The sequence below is a fragment of the Limulus polyphemus genome, unplaced genomic scaffold, assembly GCF_000517525.1.
Source record: "Limulus polyphemus unplaced genomic scaffold, Limulus_polyphemus-2.1.2 Scaffold2309, whole genome shotgun sequence".
Classification (NCBI taxonomy): domain Eukaryota; kingdom Metazoa; phylum Arthropoda; class Merostomata; order Xiphosura; family Limulidae; genus Limulus; species Limulus polyphemus.
In genome coordinates, this window is record NW_013667919.1 from 133,959 (window position 1) to 147,623 (window position 13,665).

The following is a 13,665-nucleotide window of genomic DNA, read 5'->3' on the forward strand; positions in this document are numbered from 1 at the left end:
AATGGGTCTGATTTTATTTTTTTCATGTTCACATTTCTTGGATTTTTCTGTTGGGATAATAAGATTACTGTTTCTTTTAGTTTGTTTGTTGTTGTCATTATTATTTAGATTTTGGCCCAATGTCTTCAAACTGGAATTTTTTTTTTTTTTTTTCCTTTTGATTTCTAGAACCTGGCTTACGAGTGTCTTGTTTATTAATATTTAATAGAGTTTAGTTTGGATGTTTTAATAGTAATATTACAATGCTATTGTACAGTTAACTCAAGAAAAAAAAGGGGGAAAAGACTTGTACCACAAAAACACGGTCATTGAAAAATAGATACTTTAATATTGACAAAATTTTGGTCTGGAGCACCTTTCCTCTGGTGATCAAAGTTTAAAATTATCATAAGAAGTGAGTCTTGGCCCAAGATGTTGGGAACATTTAAAAACATTTTTTTCATATAATTTTCCTTTTTCCCAGTTTGTTTTCTGATATCACAATGTACAGTTTGTTTTTTACATTTTTCATCAGTGGTTCCAACAAATATGGTGGTTCTAAATCCAGCTGGAATCAGTTTGGACAAGAGAATCTATCACCATCAGATGTGTGGGGAGCTTCAGGTTCAAAGAACTCTAGACCCTCTCCTGGCTTGGCTGGACAAATGAAGAGGACTAACAGTGATTGGGAGTCAAACCAAGGTATTCAAGAAATTATTATTTTAATACTTGTGGAAATAATTTTTGCTTCTAAATTAACTTAAAGTAACATTTTGAAAGTTACTTTACAATGGTCAGGGGGGGGACTATTTTGTGTCAGTGAGCTTTAAATTAGATGCAGAACATTTTATATTTTATAGATGATCAGGGAAAAGTTGGCATTTATTATAAAGTAGTTGGTTTTATACATTTTTTTTGTTCTTATAGCTGACATAAAATATTTGTACATTTCTACAAAACGAGAGAGAGAGAGAAATTATCACTATAGTATATCTGAAAACTTTAAAGAGAGGAAGTTATTCTTAGGGTGAAATAATTGGGGAGTTTTGTTTTGCCTTACAGCTGAGAACCTTGCTTTTTCATAATTATATTTTGCCCCTCTAAATTTTTTTTTTTTTGAATTCTTTGTTGGATTAATTATGTTTACCAAATAAATTTCAGTGATAAGCCTATCAGGTTACTTTAATATTTATAAAGAAAACTGGCATTTTCAAATGCCCATAAAATAAAAGAGAAAGAAAAAAACACCGAACTTTTTAAGACACATTTTTTTAGACTTTATCAAATAAACTCTTGAAAACCTTGAAAATAAAATCTAAAAATTTCCAGACTGGGAGTCCTGAAAGACATTTGTTTTTAAAGTCACGTTTCTGGAAAAGTTTTGAAATTTCAGTAAAGAAAAATAATTCATCCATGAAGTAATTGGATTAATTAAATACAAATTGAGTATATAAAAGTTTGATGCGAATCATGTTGGTTATTATGAATCTTGTGCCTCTTGAAACAAAGTTTGTTGTAATTTCCATTTGATTAATGAAAATACTAGTTTAATTCTGCATTTGAAAGATCTCTGAGACTTGAAAATTTGATTTTTTGTCCTGCATTTTTTTAGAATTATCTGTTGTAAGGTCTTTTTTTTTTGTTTAACTCTGTTAGTACTAAGATTTTTAATGTATCGTTTGCTAATTTTTATTTAAATCTGTAGGTTAAAACTTAAAGAATAGTATTTTTTATGCTGATTATCTTCATGTGTGGTAAGTTCAAATGTGAAACTTAATTGACCAAAGAAAAAAAAAAAATAGAACAGATGTGTATGAATTGCATGTTGTGAAACTAAAATATTGTAGCTGTAGATTAGTTGGTGGCCTTACAAGCAACCCGTGGTTTTACTTTTTTAAACTTTACTCTCAAATTATGAAGTGTTTATTGTAAAAGGTTATAACTGTTCAGCAGTTCCATCAATAGAATTATTATAATTGTATTCGTATGTAAAAGATAAGTGAAATTGTACAACAAATGAATGGTTTTAAGTAAATAATGTTTTAATATTGACACGGAACATTTTGCACAAACTAGAAAGTGTAAATTTGTTGATAACCTGTAGTTGAAATTTATAGAATTTTCTATGGATTTGTGATGGAGATTAAGTTCTTTAAAAAAATTCTTTATTTTTTTTAGCCTGGGATAAACAGAATTCTTTCCTTGTGCTTCGAAACCTTACCCCTCAGGTAATTTGGTGAATTTCCAAACTATTTATTACTAAAATATCGCATGTAAAATTAATAACTTTCACTATGGGCTCAGTCCCAGGGACTGACCTTGTAAACATTTTGTATTTTTAGTTTTGATGCTCTAAATTTTAATACAGGATGTGTATCTTTGTGAAATTTTATAGATTATAAGTAAACATTACAAGGCCATCATAAGCAAAATATCAGATTTTTGTTTTTTAATTAAAAATTTTAAGATTTTTAAGTAATGTTTTTCTCATGCATTTTTTCTTTTCCAATCTCGACTATCCAACATACAAAGTAATTTTGATTTTAAGATTAAAAATACTTTTATGCATCAGAAAATTTTCAAATTTCAAATGCTAAATTTCTATTAGAAAAAAAACTTTATATATTACCTGTTATTTTCACTATTGTATATCTGTGTGGGTTTGGTTGATTTGACTGACCTCATAACCACTATAAAAAAAATTAGGGAGTAGATATAAATTATGCTTTTTAAATTCTAGAATGACTACAGATCATAACACGAAAACACACATTTGTTTTAAATAGTTTAAATCTCATAACATTATACATCTATATATATTTATTACTTTTATCTTATTGACTTTTCAGCCATGCCCAACTAACATTACAAAAATTACAATGATGCAGTACACGTGTTCTCGTGTTACCATATCCAAGAAAATAAACCTGGCCTTTACAAAGTGGCCTATCTGGCTGTGTTCTAATGGACTAGTATTTTGTAAAATAGTCACATTTCAGTTATAACACATTATATATGTATATACATTATTACTATTTTTATTATTATATTATTACTATTAGTTATTTTTCTTAAAATATAGAACAGTAAATAAAGAAGTATAGAAAAACAATAATCTCTTCTAGTTACGAACTTTGTACTCATTTGCTGCTTGCCATAAGTTGCTAAGCCTTATCAAATTTTGCACATGGAGGATCTCAATCAAATTTTTTGTTAGGTTTTATATATACATTTTGAAATAACAAAAAAATCATAAATTACTATCTCAATACCACAGAGTTCCATTATAATTTAATCAAGCTTAGTAACTAAGCTGTATTTGGGTCTAAAGAAATATGAAATTTTGAGCTTACTAATGTCTTACCTTACTGCTTGGACTCTAGCATGAAAACAAAGAGTTTCCCACGAAAATACTTCGCAGAGGCTGAGAAAACCGCTAAGGGGACATTCTATGTTTTCAATTGGTTATACACGCGTCATTGGGTGAAGTAGGTGTATGTAAGAAAAATGGAAGAGGTGGGTGGGGCCACCTTGGTTGATTCAATAAACATATTAATATTTCAGAAAATGGAAAAGATAGGAGGTTTTTATATTCTAGCTTGTCAATATCAGTAATTTGAGTATCTCATTTGTATTAAACAATACATCTAATTTGAACCAATGCTGCATTCAACATACGACGTGTCACACAAAAATCGATACTTAAGATTTTTTTTTTATATTTACTTTTAAATCAAGAAATTAACTAATGTATAATACTAAAATTTGAATTATAATCTACAGTTTGATACCAAACTTATTGACATGCATTAATAAAATAGTAGTTCAATAAAATTTAGAATGTGACTTTACAAACACGGTGTCATGGCCTTTGATCCGAGACCATACGAAGATCAGTGTCGGTAGGTTTAATGGTATTGTCCACATAGCGTCACACTTAGGCATGAACTAACTTATCATTGACTTAATGACGTTGTTACTGTCTAAATGCATAAACTAGTTACCTTTGGTTACATATGTAAGGAAATTTGTATTAGTTTTTACACATTTCAAATACTATGTCAAATTTAATTATTGTGTTTATATTTGCATATGATGTATTTACTTTTAAGTATCTCCCTTGACTCCTTACTTGTTTAGTGCTAGATTGGGTGATCTTATTGTTATAGTTCAAAAAGTCTGGCCCTGTAATAATATCAAACTGTTTTATCAAGTACCAAATCAGGAACGATTACACAAGCACTTCCATCAGTGTTCCCCCTTAGTTTTTGCACATTGGGTATACTATACTCCTTATGACTAACTTTGGGAAACACAGTAGTTTAGCTGCAGCCAAATTAATTGTAGAGAATAAAATTTTTCCTGATGTTGTTTGTAGAGAGATGAACGATAGTGTTGGTTACTTATTATAAAACACTAAGTAGTTTATTGTTTACAGTTTAGAAATAATATTATTATGATGTACTAGTTAACTTGATTTTCATTTATACTCCATCATTTCAGTCACACAATTTGATTTGCCATTTAGATTGAAACTTATTAGGCCTACTGGGTGTACTTGATGAAATTGAAGATATGTTATTATCACAATCAAGAACTAACACAGACTTTGCAGCTGCTGTATTTATTAAAATGTTACCCAGAAGTAGGCTGTGAATTGTCATTAGTCTTTCAGTTGGTTTAATACCCTCACACTGCTTTTTATCTGTGGCTTCTCATTGGTCGTCTGTCTTTTATTTTTACTTTATCATCATTTGTAACTATAAAGATCACTAAACTGGGTGCCTTTGCTGACTGATTCACCTAACTATAAATCAGTGTGCCAGCTAATTCAGATGTTTTACAAAATTACCTTATATTGACAGATAGATATTGTTTAAAAACATATCAGTTTTAAATGGGATGAATTATCTAACAGCAGAAGATTACACAACACAATTATGCAAACATCTTTGACTATTCATGTTCATGGATGTTTGAACATATCTGAATATTTCTTTACATTACGACTGTCTATTTCTTTGTGCCTGCAATGTACATACAGGTACTATGATTGTTTTTCACTTCATAATGAAGAATGCTGCATCATGTTCAGCAGGAGTGTCTGGAATGATTGGACATTTGGGTTTTAGTGGAATCATTGGCTGGAATGATTGGACATTTGGGTTTCAGTGGAATCATTGGCTGGAATGACTGGACATTTGGGTTTGTTTTTTCAGTGGAATCATACACACTGTATCAACTGCTATATAATATATTGTGCTTATCGTGCTGAATGTTTGGGTTATGTACATTTCTTACTTCTTTACCTGAATGACATTTAAACTTTTTAAAACTGTTTTAGAATTTCTAGATACATACATATATAACATTGCTCTTAGCTTACAAAATCTCATGATTAATTTTCCCATCCCCCAAAACAAAAAATACAGATATTCTTAATACTTGATGTGGTAAGAATTCTGTGTACAAGTTATTTAAGATATCTGTAATGTTATATTAAAAGATATATTTTTTGAACTTCTCATTTAAAGATGGTAAATTAATATGATTTACAAAAACAATAGGTAATGCAATAAGATGTAGAAAAAAATCTTAATTTATTGTTTACCCCTATATTTGTAGAAAATATATTTTTGCAATAACGATTCTACTTATAAGCATATATTGGTGAATTGACGAGTTACATTTTCTGATGGTATTCTACCCATGAAATTATTTCAGATTGATGGATCTACCCTGAAAACACTTTGTATGCAACATGGTCCACTTCAGCTCTTCCACCTTCTCTTGAATCAGGGAATCACTCTAGTTAAGTACTCCACTAGAGAAGAATCTGCTAAAGCTCAGGCAGCTTTAAATAATTGTGTCCTTGGCAACACTACCATCTTCGCAGAGATTCCCTCTGAGGCTGAAATACAAAATTACCTGCATCATACTGGAGGAGGACAGTTACCAAGCACAAATGGATTGGGATGGTCAAGGAACCAGTCTCCAAGCAGTAACGTTATTGGTTCTAACTTACGAGGAAGCAGTTCCTTTTCGTGCGGGGATAACCATGGAAGTGGTAATCATGATAAAGGAGACTCTAATACCTGGAATGGTGCATCCCTCCAAAATAGCCCTTCTCAGTTGTGGTCTTTCCCTGGCTCAGGAACTAGTCTCTGGGAAAATCCATTTTCCCCAAACAATTGAGATATGACACAACATGAATCGCTTGTTGCCTGAGGACTTGCCAGGCAGTGAGTCCATGTGACTTAGAGTAAACCTAGCTAGTTATGGTCCATTCACAGTGCTGCTGGTTTGGTCCATTATTAAAAAGTTGTTTGTTTGAATGAAATAATTACAGTGTAAAGAATATTGTCATATTGCAAACTGAATGGGATTTTTTTTTTAATTAAGTGCATTTTATCATTATGGCTAAATTGGGTAAATAAAAAAAAACAACACAAATACACGTATGTGAAGAAAAAGGACAGAAAACCAAATAGGTTTCATAGAAGCCTGTGTGATACATAACTAGTTTTCTTTTTCAACTTTGAAAAGATGGTTTTTGGTCCTTTCAAAGTGCATTATGATTAATGGGTTTTTGAGAATGCAAGGTTTGTTCTTAGTGTGAGTGTGTGTGTGTGATATTTTTTAAACTGCTTTTAACTCAGTGTGGGCTTTTGACTACAAAACTTCCTGTGCCACAGATCTTAAAATAACAACAAACAAAATGCTCAGTTGTGCTGTGAGGTAGATTGAACTATACGAGTTTGATAATTAAATAATATTTGAGATGTTACAGTATTTTAAGTGCCAGAATTAACAAAAGAAAGCCTTAATTGAAACCCTTCTGACATACTGATGTCAAGGGGATTGTTGTAGATTTAATCATGTACAGTGCTTTATGTACAAGCCTTTTATATATATGTTTGATTTGTGAACATTTCGTCTTCTCAGAGTAGAACCTCAAATTTTTGTTGTATTTATGAATCCTTTGAGCTTTAGATTTGTGTGAAGAAAAAAGTTGCATTATTTCTATATTTCACAAAATTTACAATTGACGTACTTGCACAGGTACGTGTGTGTGTGTGTGTCTGGTTAGATGGCCTCAATTTTTTCGGAAAAATCGTGTATAGAGATATGTTATAGTTGGGTTGTAGTTTCCTCTTATAATATAATAATGCAATACAAACGGCAGTAATGAAAACAGTGATTATTAATTAACACATATTGTCAAGGAACCATTCCAAAGTGATCTAGATAATAAAACTTTATGAGAAAATTGTTTTTCTCATAAGATCTTAAGAAGTGTGTAATATATGCTTAGAAATTGATAGGTTATGAGGTTTAAGTGTTCCATTCTCATAATTTTTCTGTTAATATTCTAGTTATATTATTATAATTGTTATGAATGTACTTATTTAGGCCAAATTCAACAAAACTTTATGATTTTATGTGAATGTTTTGAGCATTATGTCTGATAACTTAAGTTTAAAATATATAAATATGTATGATAAAATTGCTTTTAAGTCCTTTGTGTAAAGTTTTATAAACCCCACACTTTTTTTGTTTGTTACCTAAACATTTCTTCAGGAGTAGAGACAGTCTTATTGCTCTCCTGTCTGTTTTAGATATATTTGTTTTATTGCCTTTGGACAATCTCCAAATATAATAATCTTGTTTATAGTACAAGATAATAATATTATTGAAACATTTTTGCTTGCTTGAGTAGTAACACGTGATGCATTTCATTTCTTCAATACTTATTTTATGTAAACAGTTGTTTCAAAACCTTTTCTTTAAGCAATGCTAAGGTATGTAGATATATCCTGGTGGTGTCATTGGAAGGATATTTTTTGTGAAACATCCTGTATTTACAGAATTGCATCATTATAATACAATACGAACAATGATATCTACGAGAAATTCTTCCAAGTGTCACCATATTCAAATATTTGTGTATTTTGATGACTACAGTTCTTTATGTTAGCCCTGCTTTGTTCATTTATGTTAGCTGTGGAATGAAATACACATATCAAGCTCTGGAATTTTTTTTTTAATGGTAGGTGCTAAAAGTAGTACCAAATATTGGTCGTAGCATATGTTTCTGTAAAAACCACAGTAAATATATATATGTGTGTGTGTATAAGTGCAGACTCAGAAAGGAAGTATACATTATCTATGCATCTCTACTCTACGTTTCATTCTGACATAAAATTACCTTTGATTATCAGTTTGTTTACCCTTTCGTATATCCAGGTTATAGAGTATGTACTTTTATATTCTGGCTTCATATCTTCAACATGTGAAAGGTAAGACATCTTTTTTTTTTTGTCACATTTGACCAAAGATGACAAGGTGCCATTTTTGTACTTTACATGCCTGTGACCAGTAGCTTCTTCCAAATAAGAAGCTTTCTCATTATCCATCCCACAACCTTTGGAAACATTTTTTGCATTGGTTTATACTACGTTTTTTTCTCCCCCATAAGTGTGGTTGACCCAATTTTTTTACTGTGAACCACAATGTCAAAACCACACGTGGCTGTGTTAGTAACATTGGACCGTCCAGCCCTCTCCATATCCACAGGATATAAAAATAAAAAAAACAAAAAAACAACAACAACATTAGCTGATTCCATTTGTCAGAGTCACAAAGTAGTAATTATTCACTCATGTAAATATACTCGGTGCTAGTTGTTAGACTCAGTGTCGGAGAATTGTTCCATCTCATGTTCCTGTATTATCTTTCTGCAAATATGAATATAAAAAATAAATATATGGGAATTGTGACAATATAAGTTAACTGCCATTTTGTGCTTGTATAAAATAAGCTTAATAAATTTTAACCCACAGCTTTAAATAGTTGTAATGACACTTGAACCAACCATGAGCACTTTTCCCATGGTAGTACAACTTGTGATATTTTAGCTAAAGGTTGGTTTTGATAACAACAGGGTTTGAATAGTGGTGATGGTAATATTACAGTGCAGTAAGCTGTCCTATAGGTGTGACTTTTTTTTTTCTTATTATAACAAATTTAATGTAGATCTTAGTAAGGTTTACAATATGTAATTGCAAACTCGTTGGTGTACTATATGTGTAGATGATGTGGTGATTTAGGTCGTGTATCATATCTAGTTTAACTGTAAGGTTGTGTTCCTCGGGCAGATATTTAAAATTGTGTTAAATGCTGATTGGATTTTTATTCATTTAAATTATTATTTTTTCAGTCACATTTTGCAGGGACAAGAAGAGCCCTGGTGTGTGTGTGTGTGTCAGTTTTTGAAGTCATGTATATGTAATAAATAATTTGTTTTTCCAAGTTGCACAGATAGCTACATTGTCCAACATGTTCATGGACCAAAACTATTATCTGTACAAGTTTGAGAAGTACTGGTTGGGAGTGTAATCTCTTAAAAAGAAAAAAATATATATAATAACATAAAAAAATTAAATAAAAAAAAAAATTCTGTTCACTTGATTTTGTGCATGGTTGTGCTGAAAATACAAAATCATTGCCAAATAGCAGTGTGTCCCATATTTAAGATATTTGTGATGTAGTATGTGTTTACCCAATGCCTTCCATATTAATTGTACCTGACAAAAAAAGAAAAAAAAAAAGTATTGTATATATATGAAAGAGCTCTTTGTTTTTGTCTACTATGCTCTTGGAGTGTAAATCTACCCACGTGTGGTTAGTGTTGAAATAGGTGACAAGGGTTGCATATAATATTCGTCTTCAATTAGTAAAAAAAAAATAGATATGTGTGTAGTGGTTCTTAATTTTAGAGTGATGTAAAAGCACGTGTGTGTGTATAAAGACTGAAAAATAACACCTGAGAAATAACTTAGAATCACTCTTTAATTTTTTTAAATATAATTATTCTTCAAACAGGATTTTCATTAACAACCCTGTGATGAGTGTAAACAAGAGTAGTTGTACAGTCTTGTTATTCTGAAATCACTTCTGTTCAATATTCCATGCCTTATTTCAGTTGGTTTTGCATTAATGATCTGTTCCCTCGACATGTGTACCTTTCTTAAAATGTGAAATCAAAAAAAAAAGGTTCGAACCAACCAAAGAAAGAACGAGTAGGTCATTGTTTTGGTAAACTTGTTATATGGTGCAAGGTGAAATATTCTGTACTTGGTTTTAACATAATTCATGCACACAACAGTCATTTTCATTGCAATTTATTAACCTTTTCGTAAAAATAATAATAATTAAAAAAAACTTTTCGGTAAAGAAATTAATGTCCCAGTTTCATTAGTGTACTTATCGTTCTCATGTGTCTACTAAATTATTCTTGTAATACCAAAAGAAAATTACTTTAAATTTTGCAGAATAGTATTTTTACTTCTTTGTCGGTAGTAATTCAGAATCTTTTTAAACTTTCAAATGTGTGGATTTCCTGAATTAGTTCCTTTGTTAATTTAATTTTTCTCCAGATTCACATGTTTCTATACGTACACGTTACAAGGGAAGTGGTGACCTAACATACCTCTTACAAACTGTGATGATTAAATGCAAACCTTGCGTGTTTTTGTTTTTTTTAAATATCTGAATGGTTTATGATTTCAGCAACATGATGTTTTATTTAACAGTACAACTTTACCAATCTTCATTTTATCAAATGTTGCTAAAAATATTTTTTGTTGAGTAGACATTACAGAATTGTATTGAATTTCGTATTTTTGTTGTTTCGTGAAACAGTATAAACAGAAAGTAAGTATTTCAAAATTGACTGGGGTTTGCTTAAAAAATGGTACTATGATCATAGTGTCAAGTGTTGTGATGTGTAACACATTTGTTCAGGGATTAATATTGTGTAAGATTAACCACGTGACTGTAGTTTTAAACCATTATTCTTAGGTGAAACTCCATCTTATCAAGTATGTATAATATTTCATGTTCCCAGACATGCGCAGAACACATACAGACACAGTATACAAGCAAGATTATTACTCTCTTTTTTTTTTTCACCCATTACTAACTTACCCATTTTATATACTGTGCAATACGACCTGAAGTATCTCTGAACTTCGAAGTCCACTCTAGTTGGTTCTCAGCTTTCTAAACGTGGCTTTCCAGTTTTAAATAAGGAACGTTATAAGAAAAACATGAATGTGAACTATATATTTCAGAGTTTGTCAAATTTATCCATAAACGTAAGTAATAATGAATACATTCGATGTAATACTGTATTATCTAAACGCTGCTGCGTTATTGTTAAAGAATCCCTGGTTTGAATCGGTTTCTATGTTTGTAAAGTTTTTCAAATATATGCATCTCTGCTACTTAGATGACTGGTGTCTCACTATTCGCCAGTTCAAGTTGGGCTTCCAACCATAACGTTCGACATACACACTCGCATAAATTAGGTAAGGTTTTTGTTATATTTTACTTGTATTAGAAATTAAGAAGCAATACATTATCAGTTTCTATTAAAGGTAGACGCGATTTGAATAGTATCTTTGGAATAGAGCTACCTGAGAAAATCACATTTTTAATTGGAGGTGCACACATTTTCTTTTCCAAGACTTGACTTTGCTACTAGGTCTGCGATTTTTAGCATTACAATAATGGCTGATATGTCGAGTTCAATTTGTGTTGTTTGCTCACAAGTTTGGCATATTATAATGTGACAACGTGCCAAAATATAACGAAGCAAAAAGAGAAATATCGCATACACAGCAGCTACTTTTTGGTCATATTCCTGATTTATTCCTCTACATTATGAAATAAGATCAAATTAAAATTATCTCTTTGGTTTGTGTTCTTGGTGAAAATCACGTGTCAAGTATGCTTCACAGTTTGAAGTGCTAGGCCTATTTCTTCGTACGATAATGTGTAATGAACATATTGTGTTTTTTTAATTCATAGATGGGCTTTCTCGTGGCCATATAATCTCTGTCAGTTTGGAAAATTACATCGCCGTGCCACTTTAAAGAGCGTGTATTGTCTACTTTCTGAGTAGTAGGAAAATCTGCTTCGAAACTTATCTTTTTAAAGCGTATGTGAGTTTAGAATTTATTTCTAAATTCAAAATACTTGTACAAAAACATTTTCAGGAAAATTGAAATTCAGAATATTTGCTAAATGCATTTTATACATAAAAGTGGATGATTTTATTCTAACTTTTAGCTTGGTTTAGGCTAAACGAAGCAGTCAGAAGCATGATTAGCTATGGGATTACGGCCGAAAATGTCGATAACAATTAGGACACACTAGGATAATTTTTAGTCTCTGATTTCTTTTTAGCTTACTTTGATCATGAGCTACTGATAGCTAGGTTTGTTTTTTAATAGCGTGGTGCTGAGGTATCGTTCAAAAGATCAGAAAATTAACAGATTTAAGTTCCGTGAAGGTTACCAATACGAACCTTGTATACACACAAAAATAAAATACGTTATCACTAATGTGTACACTTGAACACGAGCTTCTATCGTAGTAGTAGATTAGTAAGCCTATGTATAAGAATGTTTTATTTTAACTTGTATTTCTAGTCATTTTGTTAAGATTAACAATCAACCATAGATTATAATGGGCATGTTACTATAGAACTGTACTACGTGACAACCAAGAGTTATTACTATCATACTTGTTTTATCGAACAATAGAGACTTCGGGGGTAATTTTTTCGCGAACGACAACTGTAATTATAGGAAATTAAATACAGAGGACTAATATAAACTTCGCTTTTACAGGAACCTCATAATATCTTGCGCGAGTTTGTCACATAATTATAACATTTCTAACCGCACACATATCGAATAATACCACCCCCCCAAAAAAAAAGATGACCCGACCAATTTAAGATTCAAAACTATATCAAAATGCTAAACATAATATGGTGTTTAAAGTATGGGATAAAGTAGACAAAATCACAACGATGATGTGAAGTAACGTGCAACAAATAACACTAATTAAACGATATTATCATTAAATCCCGTTCAATTAAGCCTGATCTATGGACAGTAAATATTGTATTAAGACAGCCGAGGCACCGTTTATAAAGGGTGTCGCATAAAATTCTGTTCTTTCACTCTTTTCCCCCATTTTATTTGCATATGAAGCGCTCATCATTCTAAACGATTTGTAATATATGCAGTGAAAATGCTTTAAGATTTTAATTGATTGACTTGTTCAATGCGTGTTTTAGCTCAAATTATTTTGTAAAAGACAGTATGAAACATAGAATCTGGTAACCCTATGAACATATTTTTATGGAAAACCAAATAGAAATAATAATTGCTAAAGGATCTTGATAATGTATTTTAATATCGTATCTGGTAGCTATAAATCCGTAACCAGGGCCTCGATGTTACTTGTAATTGCTTGCTTTAGAGTAGCCCGGTAGATATATTTGTACCATTCTTAGTGTAGACCACGTAGTTGAGCCACAGATATAACAAGTACTATGTACCTAATTATAAATATGTAAAGTTGATTTTACTGCGCCATTCGAAATCTTGTAATATTTTTATGATACGAACGTGCAGTGTTAGTCATCTTGCCCGAACTTTGCGACTAAGTCCCACACTTACAGAAACGAACAAAATTTCAGCTGTTTATAGCCGTGCTATTTAAATAAGTGTCGACACATGTTGATTTATTATTACATAAGGTGCATGTAACGGGTGGCCTTAAGGGTGTTATCAGCCAAAGTTTGTTGTATGTATTCGTGTTCGCTAA

The 13,665-nt window shown here is 31.1% G+C and overlaps 1 pseudogene; it reads left to right on the forward strand.

The window, feature by feature from the left end:
* LOC106466580 overlaps nt 1-11,628 on the forward strand; it is a 34,167-nt pseudogene extending 22,539 nt beyond the window's left edge.
* The last annotated feature ends 2,037 nt before the right edge of the window (nt 11,629-13,665 follow it).